This window comes from Corapipo altera, unplaced genomic scaffold, assembly GCF_003945725.1.
Source record: "Corapipo altera isolate COAL_440 unplaced genomic scaffold, ASM394572v1 1, whole genome shotgun sequence".
Taxonomy (NCBI): Eukaryota; Metazoa; Chordata; class Aves; order Passeriformes; family Pipridae; genus Corapipo; species Corapipo altera.
In genome coordinates this window covers 7,633,497-7,647,961 of record NW_020884873.1, presented here as the reverse complement: position 1 = coordinate 7,647,961, position 14,465 = coordinate 7,633,497, and positions in this window count along the sequence as shown.

Sequence of the window (14,465 nt, the reverse complement as noted above, 5' to 3'; positions counted from 1 at the left end):
TTTTTTTTTTTTTTTTTTTTTTTTTTTTTTTAAAGTTTGTGAGGGTGGGAGATGGGATTAGGGGTTTTCCCGGAGCTCACCTTTCTCGGTGCGGTGGCTATCTTGCCGTAATCTGGGGTTCTACCGGGAAGGACCAGCGAGACGAAACGCTTCTCTCAGCGCTGTCTGAGCCCTTTGTGGCGTGGGGTCTGTCCGACGTTGGGCGCCATGTTGTCGCGGTCCGAAGGGAGAGGAGACAGGACACGAGGACTGGTGCAAGCAGACTTCTTTATTCAGGCGTCTCTCTGATTCTTAAAACCTCCCGCCAGGGGAAGGGGCAGAACATCGGGTGGGCTATCAGACAGACAAACGGGGCAGCAAATCAGAACAGGGCACAGGTAAAAGGGGGAGGAGGAAGCCTGGGCATGTGCAGTTGTGCACTGTGTAGTATGGATACAATGAAACCACATAATAACAGTAAAGTCCATATGAAAGTCCTGTCGATTGCTGTATGCTTTTCTCCATGCCTGGAACTGTTCCCATCCTGAATCTTGCTTCTCTACACTTAACCTGTAATGGTTTTCTTGTTGCACAAGGCTTTTTGGTTTCTTTGCTGGTCAGTGCTTAATCTTTTGGGGATCCTTGACCTTTGCCTTCTCCAGATTCCAAGTTGTCACAGCATGACTCCCAGCCTAGTGCTGTTTTTGTGGCATCCCTGTCCCTTTACTCCACTGTCAGACATTGCCTCTCCTTGGTCAAGAGTTGAGAATACTGTGCAATCAGGAGCTATCTACAATGAGATGTGACCAGCAGGACAATGCAGTTCACGTCTTTGAGTGGAATTGTCTGTCCCTCCTCGGGCTGAATTTTCTCATCTTTTTTAAGCGTAACTAATTTTGTCAGATAACTTCTACAATAGAAGTTGCTTAATGAAGAAAAGAACTTTGGGTTTCTTGTCCTGTAAGATTCACCCAAATAAAGCAATCTAAGATTACATCACCCAAATAAATATGCATTTGGTAAGTGGAGGATATGTATTAGATAGGTGGGTTTATGTGAAATTTACTGTATGAAAGAGGTAACTTTTTGCCCATGGTGTGCTTGAATTGGAAACTTGCACCCTGCAAAGAGCAAACAATCTCTCTTTTGTAAACTACACTCTGTGCCTGTGTTCAGAGAGCTCCTAAAATTAGCAACATAAACCAGAACTGGGTGTAATGACCCTGCTGTGTGCCGTGGCTGAACTGTGGACAGGAGAGCAATTTCAAAAAGTAAGGGAGTCTGTGAAACATAATAATAATGAATTAATTATTGAAAGGTGGTGTCAGGATATAAGCTTGCTCTTCTTGAAGGCTGATACAGCAATTATATCAGTTACACTGCACTGGGCCAAATTGCCGAGGTAACAGTGTTGGAAACACAAGGTTGAAAAGGAACATCAGGAGTAGCCAAATTAGGGCCAATTTGAAAGAAATACTATGGGGAATGTTGTTTATTTTTGGAGAAATCTGGTCAGAGACAAGCAGGTTTGGTTAGAGACAGTGAAGAGGTGGGCTCAGGGGAAGAGAAAACGGGTAATTAGATATAATATGAGATAAAGAATAAAGAAGGGATCTTGTGGCACTAGGATCGCAAGTTATTATGAATGATGGTATTCAAAAATGGAGGTAACATGAACTAACCCCATCCTGGTTTCAATTTCCATTCTGTCTTGGGGTCACATGCATTTTAATCTCAGTCCATGCCATGTCTTGGTTCATGTGTTTCAGCTCATCTAGATGTCCAGATTCCATTACAATTGCTCTAAGTTATGATGATTTTTTACAAGATTAAGTCTGAATAAACTCTCTAGGTCAGATTACTAACATTATTAGTGCACACAAGTTAATTTTCTTCCAATCAAAACCCACAATCAGTAACAGTATTGTTCCCTGCATCTTGAAACATGAAAAATGTTACTGATCCATTGCACTGACTTTCCACAATTCTCAGAATAGTGAGGGCAGACAGACTCATCATTTCCATCGTCTTCACCAATAATAGGTGAAAAATCTGTTTTCACTGAAAGAAACAGTGTTTCACTTGTGGAGATGCTGTCAAAAACTGTTTCCATTTTTCTCTTTTTACCTAGATCCAGGTCATGTCCCTACCTGGATCCATACCCAGGGCCTTGCCCAGCCATCCTGGAGCTGTGTCTGGCCCTGGTTCCCCTCACTGGGCCTGGCCCTGACCCTGATCCATGGGCTGATGTCCCAACAGTGCCCAATGCCAGTCACTGGGACTGCCCCCACCCACCCTGCTCCCCAGCTGGGGTGGTAGGAGAGTCCTGGCTGCCAGCCCTGCCCTGCTGCCCTTGGGAAAAGCAGTGAGTCAGGGAAAGCATCCAGTTGAGGGACAGCTCAGGGTTGACCCTGCCTCCACTTACATACTCCTTTCTCTTTGACAGGAGATTATCCCGCTCACGTGGTTGCACATCAAACAATTCAATGTTGCAGTAATTGGAAGCTGGGGTCACTGTGAACTGATGATTATCAGCAGGCACAGGATGTTCACTTTGTGGACTGAGACTTGATCGTGCACACCAAGCCCTGTCCTTGACTCCTTGCCAACCTCTCAGGTCCTCACCTTGCAATGTATATCAAAGGGTTATAAACCAGCAGAATATTTTTAGTATTCTATATACCTTAACTGTGATGCACACACTGATTTTTTCATTATGACATTTCATTGATTTTATATGACAGAGGACCCATTCTATTTATAGTCACAGAAGGACCTCCACCTTTATCCTGCAAATTGTGTTCTGTCAACAACTTCAAACACAAAACTGTGTCCCCAACCTCTGCATACGTATATATATATTTGGAGGGGCACCTTCACTTCTATCATTCCTATTCTAGCAATTTTCTATTTTGCTTTATATCTCTGACCATTCCTGATGCAACTCAGTTATCCAGGTTAGAATATCTCACTCTGAAGGAGTTTCTTGTGAAGGTAAGGGCATAATGAACATCGTCTTAATTGCAGAAAAGTGTTTCAAAGAACTAAATCCCAGGTGCCACTCAAATTTGAGCTTCTTAAAACTGTCAAGGTCAGGGATAACTGGTAATTTCAGTTCTTCCTGCTCTTGTTCACTGTCTTCTGTCATGCATCTGTAACAGTTTTCATGGTTTTCATGCACCACTTGTGCAGTCAGGATGACTGAAGGTCATTCAGGACTTGCAACTGTTGCTTCATCCTCAGACCTTGGAGGCTGGTCATGGTCACTAAACCTTCGGAACAAAGGCTTCCAGCTGAGTCAGCAACTTGTCAAGTCACACAAGTGGGATGTACTTCCAGTTATCATGTTAATGCATTATATGTTTTTTTATTCCTATGCCTTCTTTTCCCTTTCCTGTTTTCCTAATCTTCATGTTTCTGTTGGGCACTGATATTTGCTGTTATTGATTGCATCACGTGCCTCAGGCTGGCAATCTCTCTAACAGGCATAACCACCATTCTTTCATTCAGTTCCCTAATCCCGTTTCTCTGATGAGCTTTCACATGTCTGATCCACAAATGGTTCCTAGACTGACTCATCCATTTCTCAATCTCTCTGCACGGATCCTTATTTGAAATAATCTTCCAATCTCCTGACTTTCACATTTTGGCTCAAGCAGATATCCAAAACCGTATTCCCTGCACACAGTAATCTGAATCTCAAACCACTCATCCTTCTATCACCTCTCTAAAATCACTTGCAGGTCAGCATACTGGAATTACCTGCCCAGAAGTTCATCTCCATGGATGTTCACAGCTATATATCCAATGCACTTAACACTGAACTTCCAACAGTCAGCCACATTTTGCTCAGGCTGAAATTATGCATTCACTCTTCAAAGTCTTCTACCCACAAGGTATTCTTTTACAGTGGTTGGACATTCTTGTTTTGGTCCTTCATTACTAAAGGCACGGTATCATAACCTGAACAGAATTGGATTTAAACTCATATCGGTAATATGCCATAGTTAGACAGATATTAAGGAAAAGCAGTTGAAAAGAAAAGTGTTGTACGCACGTATTGTATTACCATTGATGTTGAAAGTGAATTTTGAAGGTTTCTAGAACAGGGAAGTATCTAGTCATTAACCCTAGAAGGGAACCATATTGGAATGTGCTTCGACTATTAGGATTCTACACCCAGCTAAAACTATCATGATACTGTATGTTAAAGTATGTCAAGCTACATCAGGGAAAACATGAGCTATGCTACCAGGGTATCTTGATAGATGCAAAACTCATGGGGTCACAAATGGAAATGCTCTCAGGAAACTGTATCTTGACGGTATAGCCTTGAAGCCCAAGTAAAGTGGTGGTGTCATTGCTGGTACAGAGGCCAGAGGCTGTGATTTAGTTTTGTGCTGCTTCAAGGCTGAGATTTGTCAACAGCTGCTTTGTCTGAGCTTGTTTTGGCCTGCGTGGGGCTTTGCATTTGTTTATTTAGCTGTAACAGCAGTTGCCTAACAATCAGATTACATATAGTATTATCTAACTTGTTTTAACGTTAGTTAACTTCATGAGTGTTATAGTGTTACAGTAGCTTTTTATGTAACTATAGTTAGTGTAAATAGGTCATTATTCTGTGTCTGTGACCTAGAAGCTCCTGGAAGAGTATTGAGTACAGGATGATAGCAGAGGCCTTGAAAGTACAAGCACAGGATGGTACCAGAGACATCAGGGTCATAAACAAGTTACCAGTGGTCAGTTACCAGTCACTGAAGGAATGCAGCCTTGGGAGCCGGATAAAACCGGTTTTAAGGAAAAAAAAAAAAGAGAGAGAGAACAAGGGGCAAGTATTTAACATAAACTGAACCACAGACAGTGAATTTTGTTATAATAAGGAATTGTGAAGCAATAAAGAAAGAGGAAGATGTGGTGCATGTTACAGGACATATAAAAATAAATCCAAGCACAGACCCTAGAGTGAGGAAGTCCCCACCAACAGCATCACATTTCTCCCAGTGAAGAACAAAGGACACCAACAAATCACCATAACTCTCCTTTTTCACTGTCAAGTTCTGGGGCCAGAGTGGTAGTGGAAGGGTGATTCTTACACCAAAGAACAGGGTAGGTAGGTACTGGAAAGTTTCCGTACATCTGCTTTAACTGATAATTAATATGGCTTTTTCTGTAATAATTATATTAATTAGACTACTAATGTTGGTACCATTGTCACCAGATTGATAGCAATGCTTTGCTGTTGAGACTCCAGTTATTCAAACAACAAATTGTAGTAGTACAATGTATTTCTTTAGTCTGCACAAATGGTACATGTTGCAGCCCAATACTGAATGAAACCAAAACGCCTGTAATTCAAACACTGCATAAGGGACCCACAACATGATCATGCGTAGAATCTGTTGGGGATGTGTATAACTGATACCAGAACTGGAACCATCTTTAGATGTACACCTAAGACTGCAACAACAACAATAGCAACAAAACCCACATACCACTAGCAGGGTAATGGTTATAACTCCACTATAATAATAACTACAAATGGCACAGGCACCACTGCCTCAGGATGTGCAGAATCAATCAGTGCCATTATACAGTGCTGTGTGTTTCGGTTTTACCTTAGTAAGGCCAAATAGACCTCTGACGTTTGTCTTGCCTCTGATTACTTCCACTTGAAGCCTGTTGTAACATGGATGCAATAGTGAGCCAGGAGATGAGTTTTCAGGAGTATTTGCTTTTTCAGGCAATATAAATCTAAGAAAGTCTGTTTTCTGCAACCTGGAATATTTCTTTTGTCCAAACATTTCCAAACATGGAGTGTATTGCCTGATTCACTGCTAGTTTGTTTGGATTTTTTCTTTTTTTTTGGGGGGGGAGGTGTTTTGAAGCTGCCACCAGCTTGCCTTTCTGACATTTTTTGTGGCAAAACTATTGCCTGTGTGGTTGGCATGATGACTAAGAAGGACATGTCGAATCTGGCACTTTTATGCTTGCAGCCTGAAAAGTTTCCAATTTCAATTGTCTTACAACCTCTTCGTGCCTTGGACCTGTCACAAAATAAATGGTTTAGGTCACTTAAAGAATCACCATCAAAGGTAATAGTGAAACCAAACTTTAATATGAATTTGCAAAAGCACAACAAAGTTTGATGGCAAGGTTCACTCTACTACTTACTACATGGATAATACATATAAAAGAAAAGTAAATTAGAATCAATTTAGAGTGATTTATGTGGAGAGCAGGGGTTTAAAAGGCTTAAGGGAGAAAAGGGTAAGGAAGATCTTTCACTGAGTTGCAAGATTCAGAGTGGACCCCCTTGCTTTCTAAACTCCTTCCCGGATAGATGTTTGGGTGCAGTTGAATCCAAACTTAGGCTCAGACTTGGTCGATGGTATATGTCTAAAGAATTTAGTAGCACTTAATCATAGAAGCCCTTAAATGTTAAATTGACCAACTGACTTTGCTGATGTACTCCTCCTTGTGCCTCCCTCTCTGGTTATCAAATCCTGTTCTTTATCTTCCTTCCATTCTCCACGTCTTTAGTTCTGTCCTTCATTTTCCCAGTATGTTCACTGATGTTCTGAGGTCTTGTTAACCATCTGATCTCTATGCCACCAACACTCACTATTCTTTTAGCCCTTCTGTAAATTTTTTCTGCTGGTGCTTTCAGACACACTGGTATTTGCCAGCCTTAGTGTTCCTATCACAAATCTCTGCATCAACAGACCTAACTACTATATAGAAATTGTTTTTTTTTCCTCTGTTTAAACTATGAGTCACTGTGTGTGGTTCCTACCTTTTTTTTTTCTTTTTCAATGAATGGATCCAACCACTTCCTTTCACAATGAAGAAACAATGGTGGAAAGATTTCATCTTACCTTCTTGCTTTGGATTCTCTGCCAACTTATGTGGCAGTTAAGAAAACAAAACTCACTAGGAGACCATACAGATAAGGAAAGTGATTTTTATTTAACTTCATGAATCAGCTGACTCTGTTTAGTCGTATTTTTATCAACAGAAGTATCAGTATTTGTGTGTCTAATTAACCTGGCCAGGACAATTTGTGCTCAACATGCAGGACAAGACATGCCAGTACTGAATACTGTCTACATGTTCTAAGTTCCTCTTCACTGCTCAAAACAAACTACATTTGGATGACCTTTGAGAGTCAACAGTTTCTGTGATCTTAGTATCTAGTTTCACTCCAGTCTTAGACAACACTGCTGTGTCAGTGCTCTGCTTTTGTTTTCCCTTTCTGGTTATGTTCTGGCTCCAGGCCAATTCCTTTATCCTCCTGTCATCTTAATCTATGGTTTCATTTTCTTGCTCTCTGGTTATTGAATGAAACCATTCATAGGTTGTGCTGTGATCCAGGTGAACTGCTGACCTTAGATAACAATATATGCCATTATTTTAGTCCTTGTTCTACTGTTTCTTCTCATGTTTCTGCTTGCCCAAGCACGCTTCCACTCTCGCTTCCGGAACAACCATAGTATTTATGATGCAAATGTCTGCATAGGTTCCAAACAAAAGTTTGCGGTCATTTGCAGACTAGGATTTCAAAGAATGCTATCAATCACTAACATAATGTAAGTTAAATTGCTGGTTGTATTTGCCTATTCTGTTGTCAAGCAAGTTCTAGCTGGACTCACCACAGGAAAGCTCTTTCCTTCTCTGATGTTTTGTCTGTTATGCTTTCCAGTCCTTCTGTATCTTTTTAAGAAGTATAGACTAATATACTGTCATAAAATTTGCTAAGGTATATTCGGGATTTGTGGACCTATCAACCTAGGATCATGTAGTGTCTTAAGAGCTGACGCTTATCAAATGCCCTAAAAATAAGGTTACAGTTTTCTTAGCTTACCCCTCTGAAGAACACGTGTGCACACACATTGCAGAGAACTTGAAATTTTATGGAGTGTTTTGCCACAAAACAAGAGCAAAACCAAGCTAGTGACTGTCATCTACAACAGTCCCAGTGTAGTCCCAAGTATGGGTTCTACCCAGCACGCAAGAAGCCAATTTACACAGAGTTGAGATATGTATTCATTATATGTCTGCACAGAGCTGGGTGTTGAGTGGTAAATCCAAAGCTAGCACCCACTCAGTATGCCAGCTACCCACTTTTTTACACTTCAAACAGTGAAAGAAAAACATTTCCCCTATACACAACAATGTAAACCTGCAATCACTGTGAATATATCTTGTCACCTTCATTTAAAGGCACAGTAGCTATTTACTTTTGCCATGCATGCTCTATGGGAAAGGGGCTTATTTGAGTAAGGGGATACTACAGATTATGGGGGTGTATTTTACTATGCAAATTACTAAAGGGTAGCAGGAAAGTTCAAGCAAAATTCTCCTTTGGCCTTATCAACACTTTGTTCCCCTGTTATCTCCTTGTTTGATGGATTTACGGCATCATCTTGTTCTCACTTCTCCTCAGTGGTGCCTTGATTCTTGGTTTATTATGGTTATCTTGGAGAGATGGGGTTTATTGCACACACAACCCCAGTAACCATTTGTTCAGTTCCTCTCTTGGGTTTCCATAATTTGCGCATGAAAGAGTCCCAATGACAATATGGTCTGATGGAAATACTTCATCCCAAAGCTAGACTGGTAATGCCTTACCTGTGCAGGGCTAGGTTCAGAGGTAACTTAGAGATCTGTTCCTGCCTACAAACCCTCTTTAAACATACTTGATTTTTACCTAAATGCTAAACAGCAAGCTGTCTTACAAGGGTCAGCCTGCAGCCCAGTTTATTTTGCAGCCCAGTTTATTTGCACATTGGTCTCTTGAGAGAAGAGTCTGAGGTTGTCTGGAGTATCCCAGCTCTGAAGGGTACCTTTACCACTTAGCCATTGATTCAGACAGGTTAAGCTTGGCTCAAGCATTTGCAGAGGGACCTGTGGTAATTTAAATGTTACAGTTATGGTTTCCTACGGTTTTTATAATGGTTTGATGTGATTTCTCTGCATTTCCATCAACTTGAGGGTTTTCTACTACCATGAAAAGGTGTTTTATAAGCTCCTTTTTATAAATGAGTTGAACTAATTCCTCTGTGAAGTATGACTAGTTTTATGAAAATGACTTATCTGGAAATCATGTATTCTGTCAGGTATGGAAGGGCATAAACCTCCATGCTGCCCTTTCTAAGAGAGTTTCAGTCTAGTTGATGGTTAGTGATATCAACAAAGACAAGTAAATCGTTATTTCTCTTTGCTGTAGCTTCCAGGAACCCTGTATAAGTGATGCAAATGTCATGGTGATAACCATGAGTCTTGTGGTACTGAATCTCTATTCTCCTTTGGCTTGTTAAAGCTGTGGCTTATCTGATTAATTAAGCCTTGGGGCATTGAAGTTTTTTTGTGGGTTTTGTTTGGGTTTTTTTCCCTTAGCATAGGTATTTAGTGAGGAGTGGGTTTTTTTGGTTGTTTTTTTGTTGTTGTTGTTGGTTTTTTTTCCCTTGAGCATAGGTATTTAGTGCTTCTTTGGAGGATTCTCAGGATTGCTGGATTAACTACTACCTGCTATGGCCAGTATAACTGGCTTTCTGCTTCTGTAAATTTCCTACACTTCTGTGGGGTTTTAAAACAATTTGTTGTGCGCACATACATTATGTCGTACAGAACATTTATGATGAGTTCTTTTATATCATTTGACTAATCTTATGGTGTTTGTCACAGGCAAATTTAGCCACAAAGCACCTGCCTTAACTACATACCTTAAACAGATTTAGGCACAGAATTCTGAGTAGATGAGCAAGTGGAGATGTGTGTGCAGGATAAGGCAAAGGGATCCATGTCTCTTGCCATGCAAGAAGTTTGCATGAGAGATGCCTTGCTCTGAAGTCATATCAACATATGTTAATCGTGGTCTGAAAGGGACTTCCTGGAGTCAGCAGTGATCCCTCCCTCCTTCAAACACAAGGTTAGATAAAGTTATACAACACTTAATTGCCCCAGGCACCAAACCATACAGAAGTTTCATGTTAAGTTACCAACTGTTTAGTCACCATAATCATTCATATATGATACCAATAAAACATAAAATTCACATGACTATCTATCATTGGTTACTCAGTCAATAAATATCTCTATGACTCTACTAGATTTATACTATAAAATTTCCAGTATAGACTGGCTTTTGCATGTAACCTTCTTGCTGGCCATAGCTGAAGAAGTAGAAGGTGCTTGTAATCTATGGCCCACTGTGGCCCACGTGAATGCAAACCTGACGTGGTGCACATCTAAAGCCTGATGGACCTTAGATGCCCAAAACCTCTCATAGCTGTTTGTCAGCAGCTGGAAACAACTGCTATTGCAGACCTGCTGGCTCAGCAGCCCAGGTTTTAATCTAAACCTGACTCATATTGAATCAAAAGCAAATCCACCTCCATAGTATTTTCCCAGGAAAGTACCCTCATTCTTACAAATTAATAATTTCTAAGCAGCAGTGTAAATGCTGAGCTCACTCTCCCTTGAACCTCATCATTGTTCTAATTTTCTAGACACTGTAGGAAAATACCTTTCTTGTGGGGCACTTTCCTTTTGCATTTTGTGCCCTTGGTGTGGATTTCAGCTGTGCCCTGGCTGTCTCGGGTCCATATTGTCATGGATAGAATGATGCACTTCACTAGTAAGAGGGAAGTAAAAACATACTTTATCGACATAAAGCAGTGAGTTAACAAAGCAAATGTGACAGTGGCTTAACAAGATTCAATAGCAAGGTACAATTTGTTATTTATTGCATAGAGAACAAGGTCAGACAGAGAGACACTCCCACTGAGTCACAAGGTGCAGAAAGGACCCCCTTGCTGTCTAAACTCCTTCTCAGAGAGGAGTCTGAGTGTGGCTGGATCCAGGCTTAGTCCCAGATTTGGTCAATGTTTATGTCTAGAGGATTTTATGTGCACAATCAATCCTTTATATCATTTAGCTAAGATATCAAAGTTTAACATACTCAGTGGGACATACAATGTGCAGCCTGCTGACCTGCAGGAGAGTTCAGTGGGCCCTGGGCTGTCCACTATTTATGGAGTAGGATGACTGACTCATAGTCACATTTGTAGACCAGCAAGGCTTCTGGGTCACTGTTCTAGAGAGCCCTTGGTCACCATGTCACCATCCATCCTCCAAAGTCCAGAGTAAGCTGGATGCAGCCACCACAGACCCTACCGGTGGTTATACCTTAAGGGGATGGGTGTGTGGGGGGGGGTGGTGTGTGGGGGGCTGTGTTAAACCACACTTCCACTATATTGATTGCTGCCATACACATTGTAGTTTCCACTTTAAAATATGCCATATGAAATCGGTTTAATACTGAAGAGAGTATTAACAATGATGAAAAATAATAGACCACACACAAGTTAGGTGGCTGTTTTCATCAGCTCTCAGGGAAATCAGAAGTGGCAGTGAAATCAGTGAAATCAAAAGTGGCAGTAAAATCAGAAGTGTAAAGGTGAGGTTGGCAACACAGAGATAAGAGGCAAGGTGAGGTATGGAGAAGTGAGATGTAATCCTGTCCCCATCTGTTTGTGAAACCACAGTCAGAAGGTAAAGTTCCATGATAGGACTGGGCTCATCATCACCTTTATTTTAGGTTCATTTTGCAATAGAATTCCTAGATTCCTAGATTCTTTGTTTGGTAGTGCAGGGAACATGCCCTCACAGCAGTTTTGCTGAGTGAAAAACTGTGAGAACACTTGTCATGTTTCTGTAGATCTTACTGGCTGTGTGCATCTTCCCCCTTCACAGTAGGGCAGGGATCCCATTAGGGCTAAGCACAAGGTAATGCAGAATAAAAGGTAAGGTAAGTGAATCGAAACACATAATTTTAATACTATACTTGGGCTATGCAGATCAGGTAATAAATATTTATCAGTAAATAAAGAACTAAGAAATTATGAAAATCCTGAGAACACTATTCTGGAGAGGCACCTGATTGAGAGGGAAATGAAACTCCCTGAAAAAAACCCTGGATGAAAGCAATTGCTGTGTAACACAGAGCTCCAGCTTGCTCCTGGGTAATCCACTGACTCACAGAAGCTCAGCAAGAGTTAAACAGGAAAGATTGCCCAGCTATGTCTGAAAGTGAGAGGTCTCTGGCAATAAAGAAAAGGAAATGGGCTGGATGAGCCTCAGGCTCCACTGCTTCGGAATCAGCTCAGGAATCTCAGTACCTTTGATGGGCATGGACTGAGGATGCATCATGGTGCAGTTCCCCTTCCAGGCACGGTACCACAGGTCTCCTTTGGGAGATAAGTGACTGGAACAAGCTAGAAAGAGCTTTTAACTGCTGAAAGAGCTGTTAGCTGCTGATGCCTCTGCCCTGAGTGGCCTTTCCAAGGGAATGATTCTCCCTTCTGTTCCCAGGAGGAGCAGCCATCTACCATTCCCTGACTCATCCCAGGATCTCATTCTCTGCTGGTGCTGCTCCAAACACTGCTGCCAGGTGAAGAGCCCCTTTCAGTTAAAGCAGGTAAACCTAAAAAGGCTTCATAAGAGTCAGTGTAAATAGCATAAGGTAGCAGGGCAGGCATGTCCAAATCCCACACAAGGGACCTTGACTCCATTCACCACAAACAGAAAGACAGGTATAAATTCCCCTCACTTTACTCAGAAAAGAAAGTGAAGCTGGCTCAGTCTCACTCTATAACACTCTTTCTCTTTTCTGAATGCTCAGAGATTTCAGTTTTTAGTCACTTGTCCTATGCTGTAAGTTTCTTTAGACTGGATTTGGGTAACCTCCCAGTTTCTGGGGACCCAGTTGTCTGCAAAATTGGATTAATTATCTGGTATGCAACAGACCAATAGTTACACACTCGAGAGAGAGATTGATTATTTCTTTATTTCAGAGCTTTGCAAGCCTGGGTGCTCGCTGGGTGTGATTTTTAGTATTATAATGAAAATACTTCAGCTTTAGGATACCTGGACCTTGAGTCTTTTGACAATTTAGCAATGTATACTCAGACATACATCAGCATCTTGATTTACTACATCCTTAAAGCCTGATAGTTCCAAAATGTCCTTGACTAAGGGATGCTAACTGTTCTACTGATATACAACAGCATTTTGATTTACTACATCCTTAAAGATGGTTAGTTCCAGGAAGTCCTTGACTAAGGGGTGCTAGCTGCTGCCTGTTCCACCGGTGGTCTTTTTTTGCTGGTTAGGCTTGGAAGTGTACAAAAACGTAAGATAATTTTGACATCAAAGAACATCCTAACTTAGGAAAATTTTGACATATTCCACATTTTGCAATACCTTTGTCAGAGAAATTCCTGAAGACATAGGCCCTATTTGATGGACTTGAGTGCTGCTAAACTGACAAAGAACTGACTAAAGAGACACTGCTTTCTTTCTGTTAGAAATCCTGTATTACTGTTGACTCCCAAACAGGGTTTGGTACCCTATGTGTAAAGACAATCTCACACACAGAGATGGGATATTTGGTGTATTTCATATTTGCACAAAGATGGGTGCTAGGTGATTCCACAAAGCTAGCACACCATCTGAAGAATATATGCATAAATAGACACTTTGGATCTGCTTGTGTCTCGTTGTTTACTGATAATTGATTGGCTACATGTTTGCTAGCTAGTCCCACATCTGACATAACTGCACATCCTTTGAGTCAGAGGGTTTCCTGTGTCTGCAGCCCACGAGCCAGCAGTCACAATCTCCCACTGCTGGAATTACTTTTCCTGTGAGGACATCATTTTTGAGCCAAAGCAGTTAACTATGTAACTATGTTGTTTATATCTTTGATTTGAGATGGGCCTTTTAGCCAGGATCTGTAGACTGGCCTTGGAAGCCATTGCTCCTCAGTATGTTTTTGAATCATTTACTGATCTCTTTAGGTCACCTTGACTTTCTGGCATAAACCAGCACTTTTTCATGTACACTGAGCAGCAACTCTTCTAGGCCATACAACCAGCAATGATTTTTAAGGAGCCCTGTAGCAAACTGTGTATGCTTGTACATTCATGTTCCTGTATTTGATTTTCTGTCCAATAAGACTGATTTTGACTGTCATGGCTTATGTGTCTCACTAGGAATCTGGACATTAACCTGAATGCTTGCCACCCAGGACCTTGGAGATCCCAAGCGTGTAGGCACTATTTGAACTAATTTTCTCAGACAACTTTTATTCTTTCACTCTCTGAATGTACTCTTAGTCCAAGATCATCTGCTGGAAGAAAGACAGAGCTTCAGGAGATTTGGTGGGATCACTCTGTCTCAGAGGTGGCCTCTTTTATTGAGCTCCTGTCTTCTGTAGAGCTAAAGACAGCCTTGGTCTTGGCTGTGAATTCTCATGAATACCTTTTCTTTTGCTAGAATATAAACAGCTCATTAGAGGGCAACAAGGCGAATTCTTTCTTAAATGCTACATCAAACCAAACTGTAAACTGTCCTACCCTGATAAATGAAAAACAAAGTGGGGAGGCAAGGTCACACAAAGGAGCCACGATTTACTTCTGTCTCAT